Below are 11,654 nucleotides of genomic sequence, written 5' to 3'. Positions count from 1 at the left end.
TTGAGACTGATGTTGACATTGGAAATGCAATATGCACGGACGATATAACAGTTTCATTAAGTGCATGGGCACGTAATATGCATGATTATGCATGTATGAATGCTTGTAATGCATGACTGTTGGCATTTTGTAGGCACGACTTCACGGGGAAGACAAGACATCAGAGTATTGGGCACATAGTGGCTCATGCTATATTACACATTCTTGGAAATCCTCTTTGGAGATGACGTCGTTGGGAGACGTATCGAAACCATGGCCGAGGGCCGGTAGGTATGTAACTTGCTGGGGATAGAGTCTTGAGAGACTCCACCGGGGAAAACGCCGTTGTGCTGGGCATTTCAGGGCTGGGTACGTTGTAGACATTGCATCTGTGGTCAATGCTTTTTGCATGTTATTTTCTCATTTTTCATTCATTTTTGCATCCCATTTTTGCCTGGATCGCCCTTTCGGGTTTTCGATCCACCGGGGAAATAAATTCTTTTCAATGCCCCATTTTTGCCTGAACTGCCCTTTCGGGTTGTCAATCCAGCGGGGTGCTCATTTTTGCCTAAGCCGCCCTTCCGGGTTTTCAACTTAGCGAGCCTTTTCATTTTCATGCATTTTCATTCTGTTTTTTCATTCTTGCCATTGACCACAGACTATCCTGGAGGAGAACCTGCTTGTAACATATATTGAAATAGACATCAACATACTCTCGCTCATGCATGTTTCATTTGAATGTACCCTGTTGCTCAGGTTTGCTTTTCAAAATAGACAACAAGTTTTCAATTTTCAAAATGTTTGTTTCAAGCATTGTCATTATCAAAATAGAAAGAAAATGTTTTGTATATAGCTTTGAAAGTAAAAAGAAAATAGAGTTTCAAACAAAAGCATAGGCTCAAATTGATGTATAAGAGTGGTGGTCAGCCGAAGGCGTGACTCCACGGATTCACAAAGCTTGGAAAATGGTAATTTTTATTGGTTGGTGGTACATTGAACACAGCAATCATTACATTTCCTGAAAACTTTGAATTCGCAAGCATAGGAGCTTTTGATGAAGATAGTCATTAACAGCTGCAGATGCCCCAAGGGAGACGGTGGTTGGCCAGATATAGTTACTTGCCTTTTGTTTCAATCTCATTTTTGCATGAACCGCCCTTCCGGGTTTTCGGCTCATCGAGACGCTCATTCTTGCCTGAGTTGTGTTCAATCTCAGCGAGCTTTTCATATTTTGTTGTTTTTTTTTTGTCCCTTATTTTTGCCTGGACCGCCCTTTCGGGTTTTCGATCCACCAGGAAGCGCATTTTTGCCTAGGCCGCCCTTTCGGGTTTTCGACCTACCACGCTGTTCTTTTCATATTTCTAGGCAAAGTATTTCTTGACTGTATCAGCGTTCACTGGATTTGGAAGTACTACACCATCCATGTGTGTAAGGATTAAAGCACCACCGGAGAAGGCCTTCTTGACAACATAAGGACCTTCATAGTTAGGCGTCCACTTGCCCCTTGGGTCGGGTTGCTGGCTTACCCTCCTTTTCAATACAAGTTCCCCCACCTTGAATTCTCGAGGATGGACTTTCTTGTCAAAAGCAGTCTTCATTCTTGCTTGATATGACTGTCCATGAGCCATGGCATCCATACGTTTTTCCTCAATCAAATTCAACTGATCATATCGGCTTTGGCACCATTCAGCTTCAGATAACTTTGCTTCCATGATCACACGGAGAGATGGGATCTCCACTTCCAAAGGAAGAACTGCTTCCATACCATATACAAGAGAGAAAGGGGTTGCCCCGGTTGAACTGCGCACTGTAGTGCGGTAGCCATGCAGAGCATAGGGTAACATCTCATGCCAGTCCTTGTAAGTGGTTACCATCTTCTGGACAATTCTTTTGATATTCTTGTTGGCGGCCTCAACTGCACCATTCATCTGAGGTCTATAGGGAGAAGAGTTATGATGCTCAATTTTGAATTCTTCACAAAGAGCTTGCACCACATTGTTGTTCAGGTTGGTACCATTGTCGGTAATAATCTTGCTGGGAACACCATATCGACAGATGATGTTGTTCTTGATGAACTTAGCTACCACTTGCTTGGTCACATTGGTATAAGATGCTGCTTCAACCCACTTGGTGAAGTAGTCAATTGCCACTAAGATGAAACGATGACCATTTGAAGCCTTCGGTTCAATTCTTCCAATCATGTCGATGCCCCACATTGAGAACGGCCATGGGGATGAAATAACATTGAGAGCGTGCGGAGGCACATGAATCTTATCAGCATAGATTTGACATTTGTGGCACTTTCTGGCGTGCTGGTAGCAATCATGCTCCATGGCCATCCAGTAGTAACCTGCTCGCAACAACTTCCTTGACATAGTATGCCCTGTAGCATGGGTCCCGAAGGTACCGTCATGTACATCATGCATTAACTGCTCCGCTTCATGTTCATCAACACATCTTAACAATACCATGTCATGGTTTCTTTTGTACAGAATATCTCCATCTAACAGGAATCTACTGGCCAATCTTCTCAGGGTCTTCTTATCTTGTTTGGAAGCACCAGGCGGATACGCACGGCTCAGCAAGAACTGTTTGATGTCATAGTACCAGGGTTTATAGTCAACCACATTTTCGCCAGCCTGATCGATCACATCCCCAATAGCAAACACATGTGAAGGTCTTTCAAGGCGTTGCACTTTGATTAATGGCACATCATTCCAATGGTTTACTCGAAACATGGAGGATAGAGTAGCAAGAGCATCAGCCATTTGGTTCTCATCACGAGGAATATGGTGCAGCTCAACCTTTGTAAAATACGTCAGCAAACGTCTCGCATAATCACGATAAGGAATCAACTTAGCATGGTGGGTCTCCCATTCACCCTTTATCTGATTGATGACGAGCGCAGAATCTCCATAGATGTCGAGGTGTTTGATTCTCATGTCAATGGCTTCCTCGATCCCGAAGATACATGCTTCATATTCAGCCATATTGTTGGTACATTCGAACAAAATTCGGGCGGTAAAAGGAATGTGATGCCCCTGCGGGGATACAATGACTGCCCCAATTCCTTTACCATAAGCATTGACAGCACCATCAAAGATTAAACCCCACTTGCTATTGGGATCTGGACCTTCATCAATCAACGGTTCTTCGCAGTCTTTGGATTTCAAATACATGATCTCTTCATCGGGGAAATCGAATTCAATTGGTTGGTAATCATCAAGAGGTTGGTAAGCAAGGTGATCGGCAAGAATGCTACCTTTGATTGCCTTTTGAGTTTTGAACACAATATCATATTCAGACAAAAACATCTGCCAGCGTGCAATCTTCCCAGTAACAACAGCTTTCTCAAAGATATACTTTATCGGATCCATTCTGGATATCAACCAAGTTGTATGATTCACCAAATAATGACGCAGGCGTTTGGCAGCCCAAGCTAGACCACAACAAGTCTTCTCAAGCATTGTATACCGAGTTTCACAGTCGGTGAACTTCTTGCTCAGATAGTAGATAGCATGTTCTTTCTTTCCAGTCTCATCTTGTTGACCAAGCACGCATCCCACATATTCATCAAACACTGACAAATACAAAATCAAAGGCCTTCCTTCCACGGGAGGGACAAGGATAGGTGGTTCCAGCAGGTAATTCTTGATGCTATCAAAAGCTTCCTGGCATTCATCGTTCCATACAATAGGCTGATTCTTGCTCAAGCAGTCGAGTGATCTCATATGGTATATCATCATCCTCTTCATCTTCGGCTTCATACACAGGGAATTCAAAATTTGGAGGAACCGTAGGATTACTGTGTTCAACGGGTTTATTATGGTTCAAACTGCATAGAATGATTGAATGATTTTAGAAAATGGTTTTTTTTTTTCTTTTATGCAGTTCTTTGAAATTGATAAGAAAAATAAAGATGTTTTGGTTTTTTCTGGTATTACCATTATTTCCAAGGAAAAAAGCACTAAAAAAAAATAAAAGTCGTGAAAGAAACGACAATTTTTATTAATAACGGCGATGCCGAAACAAACATGCCCTTACAGAAAATATCACTGTCGCTTCGGGCAGAGCGAGAGGATTGTTATTTTTTGAAAAACAAAACACTTAAGCAACAAGACACATTACTCGGAAACATGCATGATTGAAGGAATGATGATGGCATCCCAATTTCTCGCAATGCCTCCTGGTATAACAAACATAGGCCTAGGATCAAATCCAGTCGCCTTTTCAGTAATTGCATTGACAAACTCAGCACTGTAGAAGGTTCCTGTGGAGACTCCTGAAGTTGGGGAATATCCGAGACCCTCTTTATGCTTATTCTCAAGGAGTTGTATTAACTTGCCCCAGCCGGCAGCTTGTCCTTCTTGGATGTCATTGACAGTCAGATAATTGTCGTTCATCAGTCTCTGGATGTTATTCTGAACGACGTAGCAACCCCAAGGATTATGGAAGCATTCTGGGCAACTGGCATAATCATGGTCAAACAGAGAGGCTTGGCATAACTCGATGTGTAGTGGCACCAGAGGAGTTGCAACGTTACAAACGTCCGATCTGGGAGCTTCCTCATATACCTCAATCATGTTTACAGCAGCATGATTCGGAAGAGGATTGTCGACGACATGAGGGACGTTATTCTCAAAGGTCAATTTTCCTTGGTCTATGAGTTTTTTTACAATGTACCTCAACGCGTAGCATCCTTCGACATCATGACCCAGAGCACCTTGATGAAAATCACACTTGAGGTCCGAACGGAACTTGGGAGGCGACGGATCAGGTGGAGGCTTGCCCTGTCTGGTTGTGCAGTGCCCTTTGAGAAGTAGAGTCGGGAGTAATTCAGCATATAACATTGGTATCAGAGGAAAGGTAGGTCTAGCTGGTTGCTGCTGTCGTTGTTGAGCTGGAGGCTGTTGTTGCATTCGCTGAACGACGGCATTAACGGGTACCTGAGGTTGTCCCGATGGCAAAGGATACTGATGATAGAATGGTGGAAAGAAAGGATGCTGAGAGTATTGCGCATACGGGTACGACGGAGGTAGCTGAGCAGCATTGATGTCCAAGACCTGGAACGTGATCAGGAAGGTTTCGGGACAGACAGTTATTGGCAGATCTATCTCCCCAAGAATGTTCTTACGGGATCCGTCGAAGGCTTTAACCAGAAAGGTGCTCCTTCCCAAGGGAGTTCCCCGATAGCTCAATTGATCCGGAGTGGCCGTTGTCTGAGGCAAGCTGGTATTGACAGAGACAGGGTTCGTCCCAGGAATCTGGCCATTATTGACAGTACCAGAAACGCCAGCTGCAGTACTAGGAGTGAAAAACGGTGGAAGCCCATACGGAAACCCAGCTGGCATAGCAAAGCGAGCGTCTGCAGATGCGGTTGGGAGCACGCTTGTAGTCACCGGTACAGCTGTGACTATAGGGATAGTCGTAGCTGATTGTTCTTGAGCGGCTAGCAGAGCAGTCATGACATCATTAGCTTTAGCCAATTCCTCCCTTAGAGTGGCTAACTCGGTACGGAGCTGAGCGTTCTCTTCTTCCATAGCCTTTTTCCTTCTTCTGTATTCTCTGGTTCGATCAATTCTGTCAGGTTCGTAGACCTTCTGAGCACGAGCCACTTTTCAAACTGTGGCGGAGGAACCAGGAGGTAGTGAGCATTTGGAAGCCTTTGTGACCGATGTATGATGCATATGATGCATGATATGCAGATGCAAATGCAAAAACGACTCTTTTTAATGTCATCGAAGGACTTTTTAAACAAATTCGAAACATTGTAAACACTGTTAAACAAGCAAAATAAGGTTTTACAACGGTAAACTTATGAATACAAGTTCACACCTGCGATGTCTTACAATGTTTCGATCTGTCTAAAAAAATCTTCGATGTATGCGTGAAAAAAAAAACTTATGCATGAATGCATGTATGCATGGTTGTTTTTGTTTAGTTACAAAGAACAAGGTGGATTGAGATTCAAAGTAACAGGGCCACGGATGGACACGGCGTCCGGTGAACTAAGGCTTTGGATAGTAGTAACCAAGGTTCTAACACAGTTCCCAAACTGCAACCTCTCTCACATATATCATGGTAGTACAGGACGACACCCGTTCCATGATTATTTGTGAGAAGGTCTAGTTTGAGTGTAGTATCGCGTGACGACTAAAGTTTGAGACAACACTCAATTTAGCCACCGCACTACGTCCTAAAAAGGCTAGGATGGGTTTGGTAACTACGGTTCATAGCTTCGTCGAACAATTGAAAGTGAAGTGCCTAAGCATGACAACACACGCCGACAATATCACCTTCAAAATGCCTCAGCTATGTGAGATTGATCGCATAATCCAATACACGAGGCAACCCCCGGATCGAATTGTCGATTATATCTCTACCTAAACATAAGTTCACTCAGCCCGGGTTAGGACTTTTGATATTCTCACCCCACACGTTGAATGAAAGTAAACAAATATTCACATATGTAAGCGATAAAATAAAGCGTAAATATAAACTAAGGAAAACTAGGCGCGACCCGCTAAAAAGTTTCCCCAGTGAAGTCGCCATTTCTGTTATCATGGTTTTTGGGTGCCAAGCCATTAATTGGACTTGTACCTTTCGACCGTTGATATCTCTCTTTTTTCTTGGGAAGGGTAAAAGGAGAAAAACCCTTGAGTTTCCGAATTCGGGGGTCGGTTTTACTACGGGAAGGTGTTAGGCACCCGGAGTAACTATAGTCCTCTATAGGAGCCGTTTTCCTAAGTTGATTTCTACGCTTATTTTTACTTACTTTTGAAAATGGGAGGTTTATTTAGTTAAGAATGGGGGTGAGAAGAAGTAGAATTTGATTTCATTTCGGCTTGGATGGGTTTTGACTCATTGCCTACGTACCCTTTTAAGGGATCAAAACCGTTCGTAGTTCTTGCTAAAAAAACTTGTTTTTTATTTTAATTGTTTGATTTTAAGTTTTGAAAAAAAGTTTTGAAGAAGGAGATTGGGAGGCTTCATGAGCGTTAGATTTAGCAAAAAAAGTGAGGTTTGATTAGTGATTAGAAAGAAAGTCTAAATGGTTAAGATGAATTGAATTTTTCTTAAGAAAAAAGAAAGAAAAAAAAATGAAGTGTTGACTTCATATTTATTATGAAAATTTTTGAAGTGAAGTTCAATTGTTTTTTTTTTGGAAAAAGGATGGATTTTCTCTAAGTGTTTAAAACCTAAACGCTTATTTAACCATACAATCCTATGCATACATCTAAGGTGAGTGTGTGCGTGTCGGTGCGTCATAGTGTCCATAGTCCATATTACAAAAATTGCCTAAATACATTCTATGGCCCCTTTGCCAAGCTACAAAATAATGATGACAAATTACATCTCTAAAACGAATTAAAACTTGCAAAAATAAATGCTAGGCTAAAGAAGGTGGAGGGAATACTAAATGAGATGCATGAAACATGGAAATAAACTTGTTAGTCAAAAGAAAGAACATAATAAGCACTAAGAAATGAAAGCATGCAAGATGGCACAAAGAGTTAACAAAATGACATTAAACCCTAAAAACTTAGGCATGAAACCTAAAGCAATCTTGGCCTCTAATTCTCATGCTCTAACAAATTTTGAAAGAGTTTTCTTTATCTCAAGTTATAGCAAGGAATTATTGGAAATGTGCAAGCATGGTTTCATGCCATATTTTCTAGAATAAACTTGGCGTTTCATATCTTTCAAAATATGCATATATTGTTCATAAAATCAAGAACTTATGAACCAAATCAAAACAGCAAATCAACATGAAATTATAAGCACAAATCTCTCATATTATCATATCAAGTAGCTTTTATCACATATTCTCACATCAAGGACAAATGTGTGAAGAAGAATCCATAACAAATAATTCAAAGAGAATTAAAATGCTATGAATTAATTATACAAAAATTTCATAGATCCTTAATGTTCAAAAATGTCATAAAAACACTAAGAAAATATCAAGAAACATGTGATAATTTTTCTAGGAATTTTATCACAATTTTAATCAAGACATAGGTGCAGGTAGCAAAAAAAGGGGTGTGAATAGCACAGGAAAGACAAAAACGCAGAAAATCAAAGAAAACAAGCCCAAGCCCAAACCTAAAAGATCCGGATGCACAGGAGCCACAGGATTGATCCAGGGTTCTGAAACCCTAGATCAAACGGCCAGGAACGAAGGGGACTGGACCGGAAATAAACCGGTCCGGTTCACTGGCTATATAAACACAAATGGCACCGGTTTTTTTATTTTACACTCTTCTTCCTCTCTCTAAAACCTTCTCTCTCTAAACTCTCCTCTCTCTCTCGCCTCCCACCGGATTCTGGAAAAACGGAAGATCTTCATCTTCCCCGGTAAGGTTTGCTCCTCCGGCGTGGTGGCCGGCCGCCCAAGGGTGGCGGCGCCGCCGCCGGAGTTGAACGAACTTCACCGTTTTTCAAAAAAACTTACATTTTCAGATATCCTTTTTCATTCTAAACATGAATACGGCACTGGATTTTACATGCAAGGCGTGAATCAACGTAGATCTACGTTTTTGTGTTACGGTTTTGAGAAAATTTTCTTGATTCTTTTTAGTGTTTTGTTGAATAAGAGCTTTGGAACTTTACAGATCTGTGACTGATTCGTGCTTATGGATATTTTTTTTGAGAAAGAAAGGCGAGTTTTACGGATTTTACCTGCGGTTTCAAACGGAGATTTCGAATCGGAATCTTTGAGAAACTTGAATTCTGGTGCTGTTTGTTGATTTTTGTTCTTGAATCCGAAAATGAACCGTTGTTTTCCTACTGGTTTGCTTTCTTTATCTCCTTCACCGGTTTGAATCTCTGATTCTTTCCCTCTTCTTCTTCGCTTTGATCTCTGTGATCGGTGCTTGAGTCCGCCGTCAACAATGGCGGATTCGCGCCTAGAATTGCAGAAGCAAAGGTTCAATGATGATGATTACGCGCGAATCTCTGAGAACCGTGAGAAAATCCAAGAAAAAACGGTTGAATTTGGATGAGTTCTGGCAAATTTCGAACTAGGGTTTGTGATTTCTTCTTTTTTGTTCTTCCTGATTTCTCTGTGATTTTTGGTTTTGATCTAACTGACAAGAGAGAGAAAAATTGATTCTGTTTTGGTGAAGTGGCGCTTGATGAATGGAAAAACGTGTGAAAAAAAATGCCACTGTGTTGCTTTTATAGCTGACAAGTGTACATCTGAACCAATGAAAACAGGACACCTGGATTTGGAGAAGAAAATGGCACGGCTTTGGACTTAGAATTAATTTGGGACCTTTCTGCAAAATTGAAAAATTAAGGGACTAAACTGCAATTGACAAAAAGGACTGAAATGTAAAAATAAAAAAAAGAAAATTCTGGACTGACACGCAATTTTGGACCTCTTGGGGACCAAAATGTAAAATAAAATAAAATTGGAATAAAATTGGCAATCTGACAAAACGTAAAGTGAAACAAAAAATAAAATTGACAAAACGGACTAAAACGAACCAATGGCCTAAATGAGGTACTTCAAAGTAACCTCCCCATGCCAAAATTTCATGTGAAATGACCAAAATGCCCCTAGGGCTAAAAATGACCTAAACAGAGCCAAATTGACTCGACACTGACTCAGATGCAAGTTCGAAACGAAATTAGCAAGGTTTACTGATGGAAAGTAAAAAAATGAATTTGAAAAGACTCAGAGACAGTCACAAGGATGAAAATGGGTCCCACTGCAGGAAATGACCAAAATACCCTTCTGTATGACTTTTTGCAAATTTTGAAATAAACTGTGGAAAAAAGCAACGTAATGATTCAGAGACACTTTTGCGTGACTTACAAGACCAGTAAATACATTTTAAAAGGTTTTATGCAAAAAAAACATAGGTAAAATTGTGATTGAAAATACTGCGAGGCAGAGACAAATTGAACTGTGCAGTTGAAATTTGATAATTAACAAAGTTTGAAATGAAATTGGGCCCAGTATTTTTAGGTCCAAAAACAGGGTATAACAATCATCAAATCTCTTATACATCCAATAATTTGGAGTTCATCATCATTTTAATTATCTTATTCAGACTCATGCAACTTAGTTAATTAACAATAGCAGCATAATCAGATCACATCAACAGCTTAATATCAATTCATCTTCAACAACTTCTTGATCATTCAATAATAATTCAAGTAATGCAATCAATCAATAAATCACATTATAATCACTTAGCATTTCATAATAGCTTCACAGTTCTCAGTTAATATCCTAAATAGGTCTCATTAGTACCTAAAGTTCCTTTCCTAATCAATCCAAGCAACTCAGGTCTCAAAATTCTCAAATGCACTCAATTCAGGAAGTGCTCGCGAGGCGAGAGCATCTGCTCGCCATGGCGAGTACAAGCTAGATTCCCAACTAAGGTTGTTCCAAGTTCAGTCTTGTTCTAAATCATCATCTAATCTTTAGTAGACACCTAAAGGTACTCAAAGGCATCTAAGGTTCAACTCAAAAGTCAAAAACTCAGAATTCGACATGCTCTCTGGTCATGCTCGCTATGGCGAGTAGGGTTGCTCGCTGTGGCGACCTACGACATGTAACTTGCGAGGCGAGGGGTTTTGGCTCGCGTGGCGAGCGATGAACTTCATCCCTCGCGAGGCGAGGATCATCGCTCGCCAGGGCGAGCGATGAATGTTGGCTCGGGCAGAAAGCAGTTTTCTTCAAAAATTCACCTAAACTCATGGTTTTAAGCCTAGTTTCGGTTCCAGAATTCATCATAAACATATTCTAATGTCAAGGGACAGTTTCTACATCAATCTAATCAATTTTTACCGTTTGATCATCAATTTTAGGGATTTGACCTAATTTCAAAACTTTCTAATTCAATCCTAACTTTGTCAATTAATCATCAGAATCATAGAAATTAACATTACTGAATTATTAGTCTCACCCTTACCTTAATTGATGAAAATCGCAGCTCTCCTAGGTGTTCTTGCTCTTCTCTTGGTTTTTCCTCCTTTTCTCCAAAAATAGTCGTACGTACAAAACATTTTCTAAACCTAGGTCTTTCCTTTTTATATCTCTTCTTAATATCTTATCTTATCTCACTTTCTCCCCCAAAACTCTCTAAAATCTCAAAACAGCCCTGAACTAAATATTTTATTTTATTTTCAAATCTTATTTTATTTAACAATAAAATAAGTCTCATAATCTCATCAAATCATCAAAACACATCAAAATCATCCAAATCATCTAAATCAACAAAACTCACACATATATATTATATAAATATAATATAATCGTCTAACACCCACTTATATGTCCTTTGAAAACATATTTAAAGCACATGCAAAAATGGTCGTTTCATCATGGTGGTTGTATCTCGTAAAAATTACAAGCGGTTTGTTATACCTGTTCTTTTTATAAGTGGCGTCAAAGAGAACCATATCGCCAAAACATTCATAATCAAGCCTGCTTGCAGAATCTGCCTAAAATATATTTTCTAACCGTCCATCATCTGTAAAGGTAAACTCTAAAAGAAAAGGTCGAATCATTATCAGCTTTACCCTGAAAATAACTCAAAGTAGCAAAAGTATCTCCACCTTCAATTTTAACCCTTCCTTGATGATCAGTGTAGTTATATAGATCCTTTTTGATAAATCCAAGATTTTCATGCCCTCCTTTTTGGCCCATTAAGAAACCT

Source organism: Medicago truncatula, chromosome 6 (genome assembly GCF_003473485.1).
Source record: "Medicago truncatula cultivar Jemalong A17 chromosome 6, MtrunA17r5.0-ANR, whole genome shotgun sequence".
Classification (NCBI taxonomy): domain Eukaryota; kingdom Viridiplantae; phylum Streptophyta; class Magnoliopsida; order Fabales; family Fabaceae; genus Medicago; species Medicago truncatula.
Note: the sequence above shows the minus strand (reverse complement) of the source record.